The 17,519-nt window shown below is 41.7% G+C and overlaps 1 protein-coding gene across 3 annotated transcripts in view; it reads left to right on the top strand.

Moving 5' to 3' along the window:
- Positions 1 to 666: 666 nt before the first annotated feature.
- The window catches only part of ATP2B1 (ATPase plasma membrane Ca2+ transporting 1), a 122,835-nt gene continuing 105,982 nt past the window's right edge, over positions 667 to 17,519 (top strand). The window contains exon 1 of one of the 3 annotated variants that reach the window (XM_028105393.2): positions 667 to 795. The gene's annotated coding sequence lies outside the window, so the exon portion shown is untranslated. Of the gene's footprint in view, positions 796 to 1,178; positions 1,421 to 17,519 lie in introns of those variants that run through there. The other 2 variants (XM_028105390.2, XM_028105391.2) reach the window with 2 other exon arrangements.

Here is a 17,519-nt window from a genome sequence, read left to right as displayed (position 1 = left end):
TCCGCGGGCGCGGGGTCAGCCTGAACCTGTCCTCGCCAAGAGCGCTCGCCCTCGCCCGCCCGCCGGCCTAGCTCCCAGGCTCTGGAGGGGCACAGGCCTGAGGATGGTTCGGGCGGGGCCCCCAGGTGAAGAGTGCCTGCGTCCGCCTGCAGCAGTCATCGCCGTCCTGCCTCCACACTCGCGGCAGCCTCACGGCCCCGCGCCCAAACGGCAGCTGCGACTGACGGTGTCACCGCCCCGCGCGCCCGAGCCACCCCCTCCTCCCCCGCCGCCCCTCCCCCGCCCCGATACGTCATGGAAACACGGACGTCAGAGCTTCTCAGCCAATCGCAGGCAGCAGCAGGAGGAAAGGAGCGAGCGGGAGGGGGCGGGGGCAGCGGCGAACCAAGGCTCTCGGGCAGGGAAGAGAGGGAGGGGCGCGTGGAGGCGCGAGTCCCCCGCCCCTCACTCCGGACACCCTTTCCCGGCCGCGCGGCAAGTTCTAATCGCCGGGCGCGCGCTCGCCAGCCGGGGACGCGCTCGCCGGGTCCTCCCCTTAAACGCCCTCTCCACGGCGCTCCGCTTCTAATCCCCGTCCGAGCCGCGCTTCCTCCGCGCGCGCGCGCGCGCGCTTGCCCGCCCCCAGGCTCCCCGCGGGCTGCGTCACGTGACCGCGCCCAGCCAAGGCGGCAGCAGCGGCGGCGCGAGCTTCGGCGGCGGCGGCGGCGGCGGCAGTGGCAGCGGGAGCAGCTGCGCCGCCAGCGTGGAGCGGGAGGCGTGTGGGTGTGGAAAGAAGGGAGCGCCAGACCGGAACGGGTGAGCGTTTACCTCCCCCTGCCTACCCCGGCAATCTTGCGGGCCACCCCTTGCAAACGGGGCCCCTGCCCCGAAGCTTTGCGCATCCCCCTCGTGCTCGGCCGTCCGCTCTCGGGTAGCCGCGGCCCCGCCCGGAGCGGACCGGGCTGCGGTGCTCACGAAGGGGGCTGCACCCCGCCCGCCGCTGCTGTTGCGGACGGCGGCGTGAGGCTGGCGGAGCTGCCCGTGCTGAGCGCGGCGCGCCCTGTGTGCGGCTCTGCGGAGCCGAGGAGGCGGGTCCTGCGGGGACGCGGGCGGCCACTCGGTGGCTGCCGGGCTCTGGGCGGGGGCCGGGCTGGGCGCCGCCTCCTCCTCCGCCGCCGCCTCCTCGCAGTGCAGCGTGAGTAGGGAGCCCCGGCTGGTGGACGCTGAGCCTCTGGGCTCCGCGACCGCCTCATCCTCGAGGTGTAGCTGCACCTCCGCGTGGCGCCCCGAGCCCTACGAGTCGGCTGCGGACGAGCGGAGGACCGAGCCCCCATTCTCCGTGCTTCCCGCTGCCCCTCACCGCTCCCTCCCACCACCCCGACCCTCCTGCAGCCTCCCCTACCTTCCCCCCCTCGGAAAATGGTTCCTGCTGCCGGGTGAGGTGAGTGGCGGCTGCCGCCCGCCCGCGGCGGTGGCGGCGGGTCAGGTCACCTGCGGGGGAGGCCGGGCGGAACGCCGAGGTCGGGGCGTCGCGGCGGGGTTCCTGACCGCTGGGTGCCCAGCGGACTGCGGCGCGGTTCGGAGAAGTTGGCGGGGGCGTTCGGGGCGCCCCTCGCAGGTTGTCTCCTGCCGCGCCCGCCCTGGGAGATCATAAAGGTGAGCGGGTTCCTCAGCGTGCGCCTCAGCGCTGGGTCCGGCCGGGAGTCCCCGCCTAGAGCCCGAGGGACGGGGCTCCGTGCGGCTTCTGTCTACACCCGCAGCTCTTCGGTGTCTTCCAGCCGCCTCGGCCGCGCCATAGTCCATCCTGCCGCTGGCCGCCCCCGCCCCGGCGTGTGGTGACCTTGAGGGCAGCGGTGCCCGGCACTCTTTCCCCGCGCCCCGGGAGGGTCACCCTCTAATCCCTGCTTCTGCCCCACTGGCGCTTCGCGGGCTGAGGGCGGGGGCCCCTCGTCGGCCCCTGGCTGGGGCTGGTTGATTGATGCGTTGTCACACCGGACGGTGATTCCGCGGGAGTTAAAAGAGAGCCGCCTCGCTTTTCTCCCGGTGTCTCCTGCCTGGCCCCCCCAGGATGTTCACGGTTGCTTCCGATTCAGATTTTTTGGACTAAGTTTAAAAGGAAAAAAAACAAAAACAAAAAACCGTGCGTCCTCCACTCCCTCTTTGGAAAGGGTCAATAGGAAAGAACCGCATTCTAGTTGCGGGGGCGGGGGGTGTGCTCCCTTTATCCCATTTATCCCATCCTGCTGGAGAATCTTGTGGCTAAGCTAGTTAGCGACCCCTGGTTCTGCGCCGCGGTCACTGGCTAGGTTGGTCTCCGTGCGCATTTCATTCACCAGTTTTCTGCGGGACTCGCAGCGCTGCGAGTGCTCGCATCCTGTGTGGTGCAGCGGTGCTTGGCGCCGAGTGGGGTGGGGGTCAGGGGGTACTAAGGCAGCGCTAAGGGGGTCTGTAAATCTGGGGTGGGCTGGACCCTGCTCCACACGGTATTTTTACCTTTCCCTGGGGTTAGAGCGCGGCAGACAATCACCTTTGGCTGTTATGCAGGCTACTTTTCTGGCTTTATTAATAATCTAATGGCTCCTGTTGGTATCGATTGCTGTTCATGATAAATTAGTTACATGGATGTTTTTTCATATGTGTATAGGTATATGCATATATCTGGACTGTCTTTCAACATGGAAGCCTTTGTTGTGTTTAACCTCCCCCACCTGAGGACAGTCATATTTTTAAAATCTCTTGCTCAGCGTGGGTGTATTTTATAATAAGAAGTACTTTTAAGGATCTGCTTTGTACGAGGCTGTCCTCGAGCAGAGGGTGTGTAACCCTTTGGATGGTGGCCCACGTGAGTCAATAAAGGGCCTTCATCGCTTGCCCTGCTGCTAGCCTTCCCTAGAGTCCCTGTCCTTGTGTGTGGCAGACGCGGATTGGGGGAATTAGAGGGATTGGAGGAGAATCTGCTTTTTGTACTTGTGCATTTCATTTGGGTACCCCCCCTTTTTTTCTTTTCATCCTGGTGCATTCAAATGTGAAGTAGGTAGAAACGTATACAAGGAATCTTTAAAAACTAGTGTGTGAAATGGGCTTATTTAGCCATGATTTCAGGGGGACGTGTTAGTTTCTACCTTGCTTTGGATGAGACAGTTAAATTGCTGTAATTAAGGGTGGATCTCTGTCCTGATTTTGGTTGGGGTGTAACTGCAAAGATCTTTGAAAAGTAACTGTTATTTCCTACCATATAGTCTGCAAAAGTGAGTCACAATCGGGTGAGTTGAGGACAGAGCGCCACCTTTAATTTAAAATTTCGTGATTTTTTTTTATTAAAATGGTAAAAATTCAGAGTACGCCTTCTTGATTTTTATGGCAGCGGCTATCATGACATCCCCATTTAGACATATAAGATGAAATTGTCTATTATTCTGTATTAATGGGGATATTCCTGCAGTTACATGGGAAATACTGGTTTTTTAATTGAAGCTTGAGATTAAATGTAGGATTCTGAGATGAGATGAGAAACTAGTTTTGATGTGCTTACGATAATAGGAGTAATGATAGTCTGGACCTGCCTAGGAAAAGAAATAAGGAAATAGCTGCTTTGTAAATAGAAATTTAAAACTACCTATTGCCACCAAATCAAGGTACCTAGCAGCATGATAGTGGTTTTACAGTTAGTTTTTAGCTTTTGTGCTATTAACAGATTCTGCAGGAAATATGCAAAATATCTGTAAAATTATTAACCTTGAGTAAGGTTATAGTAATTTTTTTTTTGTTTTTCATCTTCTAACAGCTTGCCTTTTATGGCTTTGCTGCGAGTTTTATAATTGTTTTTAAATGATACAAATGAGGACTTCTAGCAGGAGAAGGTACATTCAAAGTTATTAAAGACCATGTTGGGAAAAGTGGTTTCTATATATGGCTCCTATCAAATGCATCTCATACAAAAATAAATGGAATTTTTAATGCTTAGAAAATAAATGCAGTAGTGACAGCTGAATCGGTGAGATTTCCTTCCCTGCCCACTTGCTCCTTCCTGTCCCCCTCTTTCTCAAATAAAAAATTTAAGGTACACTGTCTCTTCAGGTATAGGATACTTTTTGATAATTGCGACTAAGGATGTAACAAAGATTTAGCTCTCACGGAATGAATGAATGAATGTGTCCAAGTTACCAAATATAGTTTTCATTACTGACCACAAGATATTATTGCCCTTATATCTGCATTTGTTGTAATTGAACACTTGGATTTTTTCATAGTCCACTCTAAAGCATAAGCTGTTTAAGTTATAGTTGTTTTATTAAGTTAAAATTGAATTCAGAATTTGCTTGAGAGAAGAGTGGCTTATGCTTTTTCAGTCTGTGGAATATGGCCCCATGTTGACTTTATTTGAGTAATTAGGTTGATGTATGCAGAGTAATTATACATTGTTATGTGTAATTTGATAGACTCTGATTTGAGGGTTAAATTTTACTAAATGCCTTTGTCTGACAGATATGCTAACTTCATCTTGAATGAAACAGTCTCACCATGTGAACTGAGTTGTATAGGTCAACAGGTTTTAAGAGGAATGGCAAATTACAACTATCAGTCTTTATGTACTAACAACAGAAGTATTTGCCCTCTTTTTTTCTTACTTTGTTACATATACAAGCAGTTGAAATTGGTTGTTTTCACTTTTTAATTCTTGAATTTTGTAGTGAATGAGCTAAACAATAAAGGAGTAAAAACATCAGAAAGCAGAAATTTAATTAAATTTTTGCATCTTGACTAAGACCTTACTTGTCCAGTTGGAGGGGAATATTATTTTCTAGTAGGTATCGTGATATATGAAAGGATAATGTGAGTAGCTTATCTTGAAATATATAGAGTCTGTGGTAACATTGAAGGCAAATGATTCAGTGGTTATGGGAAAAAAATTTTTTAAAGATAAACTTTGAAAAGATTTATTTTTTAGCGTTTACAAAATTTTATTATGGAAATTGAGAGAATAGTATACTTAGTGACTAGTTTTGACAGTTACCAGTTGGTGGCCCATCTAATTTCATTTCTGTCTTTACGCATGAAATAAGTCTTATAAGTGGGGACATTGGTCAGGTAACTGAAGTGAATTCATGTGTATTTTATTTGTAATTTATAGAATACACAATAACGCCTAATAGGTAATTGAATCTGAAAGGCGATTTTTATGTTCTTCATTGTTTCTGTAATAGTCTGTTGTGCAGCCGGCTCCTAAAGATAGTGTCTCTTGAATTTTGCTTTCTTAGTAATAATGCTTTTGATTTATAAAGTGTTTTACAGTATTTCGGAATATATCACATACTACCTCTTGAGTCTCACAACAAATAGACCTGTGAGATGAGTAAAATAGATGGTTGTACTTAACTCCCATCCACCCCAGATAGGTAAAATGATTTGTCTAGGCCCTAAGGTCACATAGCTAGCAGCTAGATTAGCCAGAACTGGACTCTAGATGGCTTCTTGTTTTTACTCCATTGCTCTTTCCATTATACATGTTTTTATGTGCATTTGTGAAAGTTACGTAAGTTTATGAAAAATCAGTTTCTGACCAGAGTAAATTTAATACTGGAATATAAACAGATTTGTTTGGGTTTAACTGTGTAAATATAATCTATTGCTTATATTTGGCATAATGTAAACAGCTCATACCCTGATTTACTTATTAACATCTGAGTAAAATGTATTTGAACATATTTGAAGTAGTATATTTTTTAATAATGTTGATTGGATTATCTTTAAGGAATTTTTGCAAAGATCTGTTGGTCTTTGAAATGATGGAAGGGTGTCTTAAATCTTGTGTCAAAAATAAAATGGCCTATACTAAAAGTTTCTTCTTTTAATTTTGGCTATAATTTTTTTAATGCACTTGTTTTTCTGCCAAACATACGTATTCCATAAATCTTTTTGAAATGTTAATTTGTAATGACATTTAGTTTACAAAGGTCTCAAAGGAGGAGATTTTAGTTCCTGAAATTCAAAAGCTTTTTATAAATCTCACAAGGAAGATAGTGGTTCTTCAGCATTTGTGTGCGTGAGGGTCACCTGGGGGAGTCACTGAAAGTGCAGACTCCCTGGCATTGCCCCTGCAATTCTGATTCAGCAGATTTGGGATGGGGCCCAGTAGTCTGCATTTTGAGAAACATGTTAAATTTATAACTACGCTAAAATTATGTAATAGAGATGCCTTTATAACATCGTTGATTTATTTGACTTTGAACATAGAGTTAGCGCTTTCAAATAGTTTTGACTCTTGTAGCCAGGCTTGACTTGTGGATTGGTGGCTTTTATAACCATTGTAAACCTGGTAAATTGAAAATACTTTTGTTATTTGTGTTCACTGTCTTCTTTCAGAAGATCCATCTGTGGTTATTTGTTAAGTTACTTACTAAGTGTTGTGAACTCCTAGACAAATAATGTTCTCTTTTTGTTTTCATGTCCCCATGTCTGCCATTTCCAAGTGACTTCAACATGGGGACTGACTTAAAAATAATGAATCCTATGTCAGTAAGGCACTGAATATTTATGCTTTAGTCTAGCTCTTATTTTTTGTTAGAAGGAAAAACTTTGGATATTCCTTCAGACTAAAAGGACATCAATTGGTGGATAAGTGGTGGTCCTTACCAATTTCAGTTAACAGGCAGCTAGCTGTTCCTTCAAAAGCAGCAGGTTAGTGCCTAATGATTTTTCAATAATATTAATGATATAAGACTGGTAACTTACTACTCTGTGCATTAAAACAGAAGTTACTGCTCTTTTACTTAAAACGCTAAATAACAATTTGTATAGCAATCTACCATAAAGTCCAGTTGATGTAAACTGGTTTGACTTTTTAAAACTATTTTATCTAATACTATATGCCACATATGGATTACTTAAGACCAGTCTTAAAATAGTTGATTTTGCTTCATTATAACAGGATAGTAAATAGCCTGTATTGTATTTAAAATACATTTTATGATGAAATTAATTTCAAAGTAAATCCATTTGAAGACTCTGTTGAACATTTTTTTGTTGTTTGTTCCAAAAGCTTTGGCTTGTTGGCTGTGCTTTAGGATATATTTAGGAATCATGGGTTATAATTTACAAATGACTATGGAAATCGAAACTAATAAAGATTTCTGGCGGAGAGATCCAGATACACTATTATTAAATTTTTCCTAGAATAGTGTTAACTGTTTTAAACAGTATGCCGTGTTTTTAGTTAACTCTTTGGTAAATTTCTAAGTGCAATAACTTCCAATAATATGGTATGTCAACCTCCAGGATAGCTGCTTTGTATTAATATTATTGTCACCTGGGCCTCTGGGGGAAAGAATAAAGATAAGTCTTGAATGGACCAGCGCTTGCTTACATTGTGAAATCTGAGATTATACTGCCTAACTGTAAGCTGGTATGACTACTGTAAAGACCTGGTAACTTTAGAAGGAAAAGTTGTACTTTCTGAAAAATAGATCTGAAAAAGGATTTGGTTGTTTAAAAGATGCTTTTTAAATAACTTGATTATTAACAGTGTGGATTTATTGTTCACTGTACTCAGTGAATTTGCTCTCAGAAGGATATTAAACTATCTTTTACTCTCAAAATGCTCAGATCTGCTGCTTTAATCTATCTTTCCTATTTGTACCAGACCTTTTTTTGTTTGTTTTTAAATAGCTTTCCTGCTGTCATTTCTTCACTAAAACTTTCAAGGGTTCCTCATTTTTCTCTTTATCAACATGCAACTTGACTCTGAAGGCTTTTTATAAAGTAGTTCAGTATTTTCCAAAGTGTGTTTTAGAACACTGGCTCTAAGAAATATTAATAGGGGGTCCCTTAGGGGAAGAGGGGCAAAACCAAACTCCAGGATTGCTGGTTTATGCAGTTTTCCCATTTGGTTCTTCTCACATCCTTTGATAGGCTAATATGGATGGAATCTATGTAAATGTGTTTTAATGCTTTGCTCCCTCATTTCACAGAATCCTTTTTCGTGGATCATCCCACCTGTTAACTTTTTTGTATTACCTTAACAGGATCACCACTTTTCTATATTACTTAATGGGATCACTACTTTGCACACCTCCAGGGGGTGCTGATCACATAGGTCAAACTATGAATCACGTTTCCTGGCGTTGAGAGCAGTGCTGCAGTACCTTAGTGCTGGTGATACGTGACAAACATGTAGTCTGGCAGTCTTCTGTACACACTCTCCTCATTCCCTTTGCTGTGACTTCATTATGTTTTTCTTCTCACCTGAGAGGACCCTTGATTGTGTCTATCTAGGTGTTCCCATCCTTCAAAACTCAGCGTTAGTCTACTTTTCTCAGTCATCACTCCTTAACTTCCTTGTCTGAATTTCTCTGTACTTGTAGTATGGGTCATACACTTCCATTTATTATAAATCGTTTTTGTCTTAGTCATTAATTTCATTTGGAGATAATATAGAGGAGTTGAGATAAGAACGTGGGTTCTTGAGGGTTTATAGAACTTTAGCAAATGTCCAATCAGTGTTTTTTGGCATATTGATTTAGGACTTAGATATTGTGTGGCTTGTGTTGTTAAGGTAAAACATAAGGTTGAGGAATTTTTCTTGGTGAATTTCTGAAGCCTTTTTACCTTTGCAGTGTTAACTTAGATGGACTTATTGGACAATTTGTTTTACTTTTGGAAGACAGCTGTATTCCATAGAATGTTGCTAGGACAGTAGAATTTAGCTTCTATATAGGAAGTCTTCCATTTCTTAATTGCAGTTTAGGAATTAATTTGTCTCCTAGGTTTTATTCTGATTGTAATGAGTCATACTAGCTAAAATTTATATCTTAAGATGACCAATTTTCATTTTTCTGTTAGTTCTGTGACAGCTTTTCTTTCATCAGGATGGAGGTTCTTAAGATGTGTTGTAGTCCATTAGCTTTTGCATGATGTAAAATGCCATAGTTTGAAGCATATATTATCGTTTAAAATTTAAACTATGAATTCTTGTGGTTGCTCTTTATTGATAGAAATACTGTTGGAGCTAAGTTCTTAAATGTATGTTTGCTGAAGGTTCTAATTTTTCTGAGAGAGCTCTTTTCCATGAACTGAGAGTGAACTGTTTGCTCATGACCTGGTGTGGGATCATTGTAGACATCAGGAAGAAGTGTAGTTGTATGGTTATTCTTCTAACTGCCTTTCTTAGGTCAAGAAAGGAAAGCCTGTACTTGACTTTATCATTTATGTTAAATGCTCATGAGTCGTAATTTCAAACATTCAAACAGTTAATGATTTATATAGATTTAGTATGTAAGCTGTTATATTAAAAAACACTTGAGAAAAGTTGCTCTCCACAGCTCACTCACTTTCCAGTGATTGTTCTTCCAACCCTTTTAAACTGTATAGGCTTAATTGTTGGTAAGGGATTATTGTAGAAGGAATTCTAAGACTTGCTCCTGCTTTAACATGGCAATAGTACATACTTAAATTTCTGATCAAAAGAGGAGCGAAGAATGATTTTGGCAGTGAAAAAAAAAATCTGTGAAGGCAGAAATCAATGAAACCAGTAAAAGTTGAAATGGGTTAGGGCATTATCTTTTCCTACTGGGACACATGTAGATGACATTGGCACATACTCCACACGGCCCTGCTAATATCTAGACTTACGCGAGATTTTCAGTTTCTTTGCTGTCATTCTTCCTTGCTTACGCCTAAAATTAAGTGAGTGATGCTTGAAGTACTCTTTGTTTACAAAATGAATCACCACGGTCTTTAGACAGTCCTGACAACTGATACCATGGTGGAGAACTATGGAGTTAAAGGGCAACAATGCAAGTAAAGGACGGAATACAAGGAAGGTCGGTCAGTGATACGGGAAAGAGATGATGGCAAAGTCTAGGAAAAGGAGATCCCCAGCATCAAACTCTGAATGTCTGGTATCCGAGAAACAAACATCAATTAGGCAACGCCTCCCTGTGTGCGGAGCGGATTTAGGGTAAAGTTTCAATCACCTGCCTTTGGGATTAAACTCTACTATATTTTTGTATGTAATTGAATGCTGGAACCTACCTGATCCACTTTTGCCTCTGGACCTCTTGCTGTCTAACTCCTTTTGCTAGGAGTACCTACCTTTCTCAGAGCCTGTGTGTCTTTTTTTTTTTTTTTTTAAGATTTTATTCATTTATTTGAGAGAGAGAGCATGAGCCGGGTGGGGAGGGGAGGGCAGAAGGAGAGGGAGAACCAGACTCCCCACTGAGCAGCCAGCCCGATGTGGGGTCCATCCCAGAACCCTGGGATCATGACCTGAGCAACGGCCTATGCTCAACCGACGGAGCCACCCAGGCACCCGAGCCTGTGTGTCTTTATGGTATGTGTGACTGGACCTAAAATTTCTAATTTGGGTTTTTACTCTCTGATATGTTCAGATTTCTCCAGATTTAAATATGAGTTTTACCTTTGCCAGTAAAAAGCCAAGCGACCTTGGGTAAATCACTGGGTTTCTTTGTTATCTCCCCAAAAAGTGCAAAATACAAGGTCAAGGAGTTTTATTAATTTTTTTTCTTGACTTGAAAAATTTTTTATGGCTGTTGTAGATCTTCTCTCCCAACCCTGCCCCAATTTTTCAGCCATTTAATTTAAGTTTATTCTTTTAGGTTTGCCTTCTAATTTTGTCTTTTAACTAGTTTACCATCATTTGATGTTTCATCTGTGTTACGCTGTGTGTCATTCATGAAATAACCTACAGCTTTTCAGTAAATGTATTTATCTAAGACTTCCAGTTAAAGAAGTGGAGTATAACTGGCATTTAACTCTGCTCCCCACCAAAAGTATACTAAAATGTGAGAATGTGTTGAGTTTATGTTAAGATTCCCAGCCGCCTTCCCTCTCTTAGCTTTCAGGCTGCTGGCCAGAGTTGAAGTTCTGACTCTGACCAGGTCAGGGAAAAAGACCTAAAGATTCTGGCATTGGCTCTGTTTGTGTGAGGGGTTTGTCCAAAAAAAAAAAAAAGTCCCAGTTTGATCACCCTACAGTGAACTCCATAGTCAGAAAGTCCCACATGTGAGTTCAGAACTCCTATGTAGTGTATTTGTCCTATTTTTTTCTTTCATAATTAAAAAAAATTGTTACGGCCTTATTAAGAAGTGATTGACATATGGTAAAATGCACATATTTAAAGCGAAAAACTTGTGGGGCGCCTGGGTGGCTCAGTCATTAAGCGTCTGCCTTCTGCTCAGGTCATGATCCCAGGGTCCTGGGATCCAGCCCCGCATCAGGCTCCCTGCTCGGCGGGAAGCCTGCTTCTCCCTGTCCTCCTACACCTGCTTGTGTTCCTCTCTCGCTGTGTCTCTCTCTGTCAAATAAATAAAATCTTTTAAAAAAAAATAAAGTGAAAAACTTGTTATGTATATATTGCAGGGAAATATCACCATGGTCAGGTTCATGAGCACAGCCATTCCCCTAAAAATTTTCTATGCCTTTTTGTAATCTTCCTTCCCTTTTTCTATCACCTCCTTTCCCCAGGCAATCACTCAACACTCTCTGTCATTATAGATTAATTTGAATCTTGTAGAATTTTCTTCTACACGGAATCACGCAGTATGTGCTCTTTTTGGACTGGCTCTCATTCAGCTGTCACTGAAATTCACCCATGCTATATATATTAGTAGTTCAATTTTTTTATCGCTGATACGAGGATTTGCCTCAATGGATATACCACAATATGCCCATTTACCTGTTGATGGACATTTTGGGTTCCAGTAATGTATAGTGTCCATTCAGATCTTTTGTTCACTTTTTATTTAGGTTGTCTGCCTTTGTTATTGAGTCGCAGTTTCTTTATATGTTCTAGATAGAATTTCTTTAGGACACATTACTGTTTGTGTTGGGAGTGGGAGAAAGAATGGTGTTGGTAGCCATTGATAACACCTGAAAGTGAAAAAGCAAGCTGGAGCACTGCAGTATTATTTGTGGAGGTAGACTTAGGTACTGAAACGAATGACACCTGTTCCCCATTGCCTCTGAGTGGAGAATGGAGTAGGAGAACTAAAAGAGATGCTAATATTAAAAAGAAAAAAAAAAGTCTTGTAGATCTCTTTCTCTAAATGGATGTTATACACATACACATTTGTCAAAACTAAAAATGAATATATATATGTACTAAGTTTATATGTGTGGATAGCCCAGGTATGCTATCTATAAATCAGTTGAGTCTGTTTATGGTCTTGTGCAACTTAGGTGCAGAATTCATTACTACTCTGGGTAAAAGAATCAATTTTTACAAATATATAAGTGAGCAATGTGGGCTTGACTGAAAATAAAATGGGCCTTCATATGTCCTGCAAGTCTTCCTCTACTTTGCAAGTTCAAATTCCTCATTCCTTTATTATGTAGAGCAGTTGGTCACCATCTTTGGTTTTTTGAGTTTCCCCGGATCTTCCACACCACCACCACTCCTGCACACATACCCCAAGCAGCTCGTAAAAACCTATAAAGACATTTTTCCCCCAAATAATTACATATAGTGCACTCCCTAGTAAGAGTCTGGTATGTGATTTCTCCCTTTCTTCGTGTGGATAAATATATGTTCTTCTTAGTGTTGAGAGTGCAATCCCATGAAATGTTGACCTGTGAGAGACTCTTTAATAAATCTGTTAAGGAGTACACTTTTGTAGGTGGGTCTTAAGAATTAACCATATTTCAAAATTCTGCCCCCTTCATTAATTTCCTGTCTTCCCTTTGAGGAACTTGACATTTAACTGAATTTCTTCCTCTTGTTCTTTTTGGGAAGGAAGTAGAATCTCAGAAGGAGATAGCAGTCATTTCTTAAGAGATGTTAGAATTCAGAAAGAAAAAAACCCAAAAAACTAATATTCTTTTGCCAAGGTGCCATGAAAAATAGCAGCTCTAAAACACAGTAGTGATTTTGACCTAAAGGGAATTTAAAATTATTGAATATAATGAACACCTGTGTAATTGCTCTCTACTCGCCAGGTATTCTACACAATTTATAAAAATTAACCTCTTAAAATGCATGGGTTCTGTGGGATTTGGGGGCAAGGTATTCACCACTGAAAATGTAAAGGGTTATTAATGGTTTTAAAGGGAAATCTTAAATACAGTGACTTACATAATTTTTACCAATTTAAGATGTAACAACACTGAGATACAATGTCTGGGGGATACAGACTAATACAAAAATGAAACAAAATCACTCATGATCCTACTTCTGTTTATTTTTGATCCTTTAAAAAATTTGTACACTTACTAACATGCTTGAGATAATGTAGGTATAATTGTGTGCTTTTAAGAAAACTATCATTTTCTTATGTTTTTTTCATTCATATCATTTTAATGACTGATACTCCATTCTGTGTCTAATATCCTTGTTATTAGATGTTTTTGGTTTTGAGATTTTTCTCTTAACGTTAAATAATTCTCCAATAAACACCTGTTATCTTCATCTGTGATTGTATCCTTTGTAATTACTGGGTTTAAAGGATTTTGGTAGTTGGTTATCTCTTCATTAAAATATTTCTTCTAGCCTCCTTTCTGTGAGGCTGGTTAGGTATTTGGAAGTCTTCTCTTGCTATGTGTACGGTTTATGCCATTCACTCCTAGGTCTCTCTCTCTGCCTTACTTTTTGAAATTCTTATAGCACTTTTAAAAATTCGTATTTTGTTGTTGTTTACTTTTTTGACACCTCTCCGTGATGTTCAGTTTGAGAGCAGGAATTGTTAATCTTCCTGTTCCTCGCTCCTGGCACAGGTGCCTTATACCTGTGAGGTTCATCATGATTCTTGAATGAGCATCTTGTGTCTAGTCGAGCTTGAATCCACTGATGTTGGGCTCCAGTAAAATGCTTGTTTTGTTTCTCCTTAGAAACTGTAATATGCTTGTGGTGAGAATTTATCACAAGGCACCATTTCTTTTAAGTTCAGCTAACTAATACGTCAGCTGAATGACACTGTTGAAAATGAGAAATATTTTGTTATAACTGTACTATATAAATTTAATTCTTTCTGAAACAGTGCCACCATCCCTGTTTTTAAAGAGTAAGATAGATTTTATTAAGTGGAATAGAATATTAAGCCCATAGAAATGGATGTTACTTTTATTTCAAAATGCCAATGATACATGAAGTTTTTCTAAAATGCTTCTTTACAGATTAATATATCTTTTTTTTTTTAATAGAGGACTACAAAAGTTTAAAGTTTTAAGTGCAAGTGTATGTTAATTCCCAACGGTGGAGGTTCTGTAGTGTTTAGGAAGGTGTCCTAGCAGGCTCTAGTTATGACATTGTATCTGGCTTTTTTTTTTTTTAATCCTCAGACTTGGGAAAATTTAAGATTTTGGGTGAATATATTCTTTGAAAAAATATCTGTGTGATCACTCTGCTAGATAGTAACACTTGTGACCTGCCAAGAAGAGACCCTGTTACACAGAGCTTTAAGTCGACCTCATTCAGTGTCCAGTGTCGACCTCATTCATTGTCCAGTGTTCCTTCTTGGTTTCTTTTTTTATGCGGTGATTCATCAGGTGCTGTGTGCTTCCAAGGAACCCATGCAAGTGTGTGCACATGTCTCCTTCCTGGTCTTTGATCTCTTCCTATAATGAATGGGGATATATTGTTTCCAGTTACTCTTATACAAAGAAGAAAGGCATTTTGGAGTCGCTGTCACGTTTTCAAACCTCAGTAGTTTTGCTGCCATCGTGGGCAATTTTTAGAACTCTTGCTAGTGATCTCTGCCCTGTGTCACTATTACTTTTGGAGGTTTTTTTGAGTTGTGCTGAGCTCTGCTTGTAATTTCCACATACAGCCAGGCTATCAGTTGAGTTGTGTCATAATCTTGGACTTGCCCTTACTGTCTCCATTCTTGATGGATATCTGTAGATTCAGATGGAATGTTTCACCAACGGAGGTTGTATTGGTGAAAGTCTTTGTCCTGAAAAGAGGGAAACCTTTTTTTGAGGAGATTTTTTTGGCCATGCCTCTCCAATGTATTCAACACCAGGTAGCCCCGTAAGGCAGATGCTCCAAGGAGTTGAAAAGGAAGAAATTTTGAGTGATTTTGGGGGTCTAGAGAGATGATAGTTTAGCTGAAAGTTGTATGTGTACAGAAAGAATTTTGGAGTCATTATTAAAAGATGGTAGATTATGGTGGTGTTGAAAACTTCAGATGACAGCTACAGAAGTCTGCAGAGAAGGGAGAATAGACAGTTGATTGTAACTTTTTTAACGTTTAGTAGCTATACATCTATATGTATTGGAATGTTAAAAGCAGGTGTTATTTTTTTCTCTTAAGTACTACCTCTTAATTACTTGGAAAAGTTATAGGTGTAAAAGGATAAAAATGTACCAAAATAACTTTATCATGGCATTCTGTAATGTTGAGGTCAGTGAGTAATAGCAGTCTTGTTGTGGAATGCAAATCACTGGGCTAATTGCTCTCCCGGAATGCCTCTGAGAGGGGAAGGAATGAAAAAGGAAGGAGACTAGAATGGGGAGAGGTGTGGAGTCATTTCCCTCCTAGCCTGAAGGCTGTTATTTATCTGGCTTCCTGAACCATGTAAAACAAGTGGAGAACCGGGAAGTTGGCAGGGACAGCCTCTTAGAAGCCTGATGTCCCTACATCAAAACTCCCAGTGCCTCACCTCACTTGTAGGGGTTTACTAGGTGTGTTCCCCAGCATCTTACATATATTCCGGTAACATTTTGATAACTGGTTTCCCAGCCGACTGCAAATGAGCAAAATTGGAGAAACTGGGAAGGTTGTTCAGAGGCAGGTGCAAGTATCCCAGGAAAGAATTGAAAAATTGACATTGGACGGTGGAAAAGGTTTTTAAACTCAAAGATAAGAATTCACGGAACTTACGAAAAAACAGTCATGGAAAATTTGGTTCAGAAACAACAGCTCGGTGCTGCTCTTCCCATCTGGACTCGTCATCTTTTCGGACTCCTCATGAAGCTCCTTTGGGAAGCCCTCTCAACCTGTCCAGAAAATTAGATGCTGCTTTCCCGGCACCTACTGAATTCACCTGTGTCCAGTAAGACTCTGAGTCCTCTGCGCTGCCCCATCTCTGCTGTCCGTGATCACCTTCCGCCCTACCGGTGGTGCTTACTGTACTACAGACATGCCCAGCCTGCACGTCATTCTCTGACATACTTTGTACATCCTATTCCCGTTGCTTAAATTCCTCACATTACAAGATACCGCTCTTCCTTCAGGACCGATTTTATAGTCAGTTCTTTGATGAAGCAGTCCCCCCCCCCCCCCCCCCCCCCCCCCCCCCCCCGCTTCCCTAGGCAAGGTCATTTCCATGTCTGTGGCCATTAGTTTGCATTAAGTAAATGTTTCCTTGATTCTGAAATGTGGGTTAGGAAAGAAATTGGCTTAATAATTGTTGTGGGGAGTAAAATGAGAATACACGGAGACACTTTTACTTACTGACAGAAGCATATTATAGGAATATTCCACTTTATTCAGTATAGAAAAATTTGAGTCCAAACCTTTTCTGAGTTACAAGTCGTGTAAATCATTTTAGCCATTGCTAAAGAGTAACAACATGGTAGGGCGCCTAGGTGGCTGAGTTGGTTAAGCATCTGACTCTTGGTTTTGGTTCAGGTCATGATCTCAGGGTGGTGAGATGGAGCCTTTTGGGCTCCTCGATGGGCATGGAGCCTGCTCAAGATTCTCTCTCTCTGAAAAAATAAAAATAAATAACATGGTCACATGTTGCTTTTTATAACCTGTGTTCTAAGATCTTAGCCTCCTTAACATCTTTGCAGTTGACCTGTTAACTTTGAAACTTTTAGTGAGGTATATAGGTTTTGTTTGCGTTTCCTATTGATGAAACTCAAGGTGTTTTTGTGTGTGTGTTTTTTTAAGATTTTATTTATTTATTTGACAGAAAGAGACACAGAGAGGGAACACAAGCAGGGGGAGTGGGAGAGAGAAAAACAGGCTTTCCCGCAGAGCAGGGAGCCTGATGCGGGGCTCGATCCCAGGACCCTGGGATCATACCTGAGCCAAAGGCAGATGCTTAAGGACTGAGCCACCCAGGCGCCCCGCCATCCACCTTATTAATGAAACTTATTTACAAAGTTATTCTTGATGGTAGATCTTCAAAAAAATAAAAGATTTGCTGCCATTGAGGATATTTTCTTTAAAGAGTGACCTAGGCTCTAAAGGAAATTTCAGAATTAAGAGTGCTTGAAATGTTTTTAGCATTGGCAGCCTTATTAGGATGAGGTAAGGTTATTAAATCTTGGTACAAAAATAAATATTTTTTGGCTGTATGTGTTCTGATATGTATTTTGATATATCAGTTATTTTGTAGTCATACTGAATAGTAAGCAGCATCTAGGGCAGAGTCTGGATGTATTAGATGTTCAGTAAATGTTTACCAGAAAAAAATCAAGTATTCAGAAAGTTCATAACTGCAGTTCCTATCCGTTTTATGCTTATACTCCAGAAAGTCAAGTAGTCAATATGAACTTGATTCAAAAAGTGAATTCCAGGTTTGTCATAGGATCAGTACAAATGCAGTGCAGACTATCACAAGTTCTGTATACTATTTTA

Source organism: Eumetopias jubatus, unplaced genomic scaffold, assembly GCF_037043125.1.
Source record: "Eumetopias jubatus isolate StellerSeaLion01/CBP00866 unplaced genomic scaffold, mEumJub1_p1.0 scaffold_8, whole genome shotgun sequence".
Classification (NCBI taxonomy): Eukaryota; Metazoa; Chordata; class Mammalia; order Carnivora; family Otariidae; genus Eumetopias; species Eumetopias jubatus.
The sequence above is the reverse complement of the archived record's forward strand: the minus strand, read 5'-3'. Positions and strand labels throughout refer to the sequence as shown.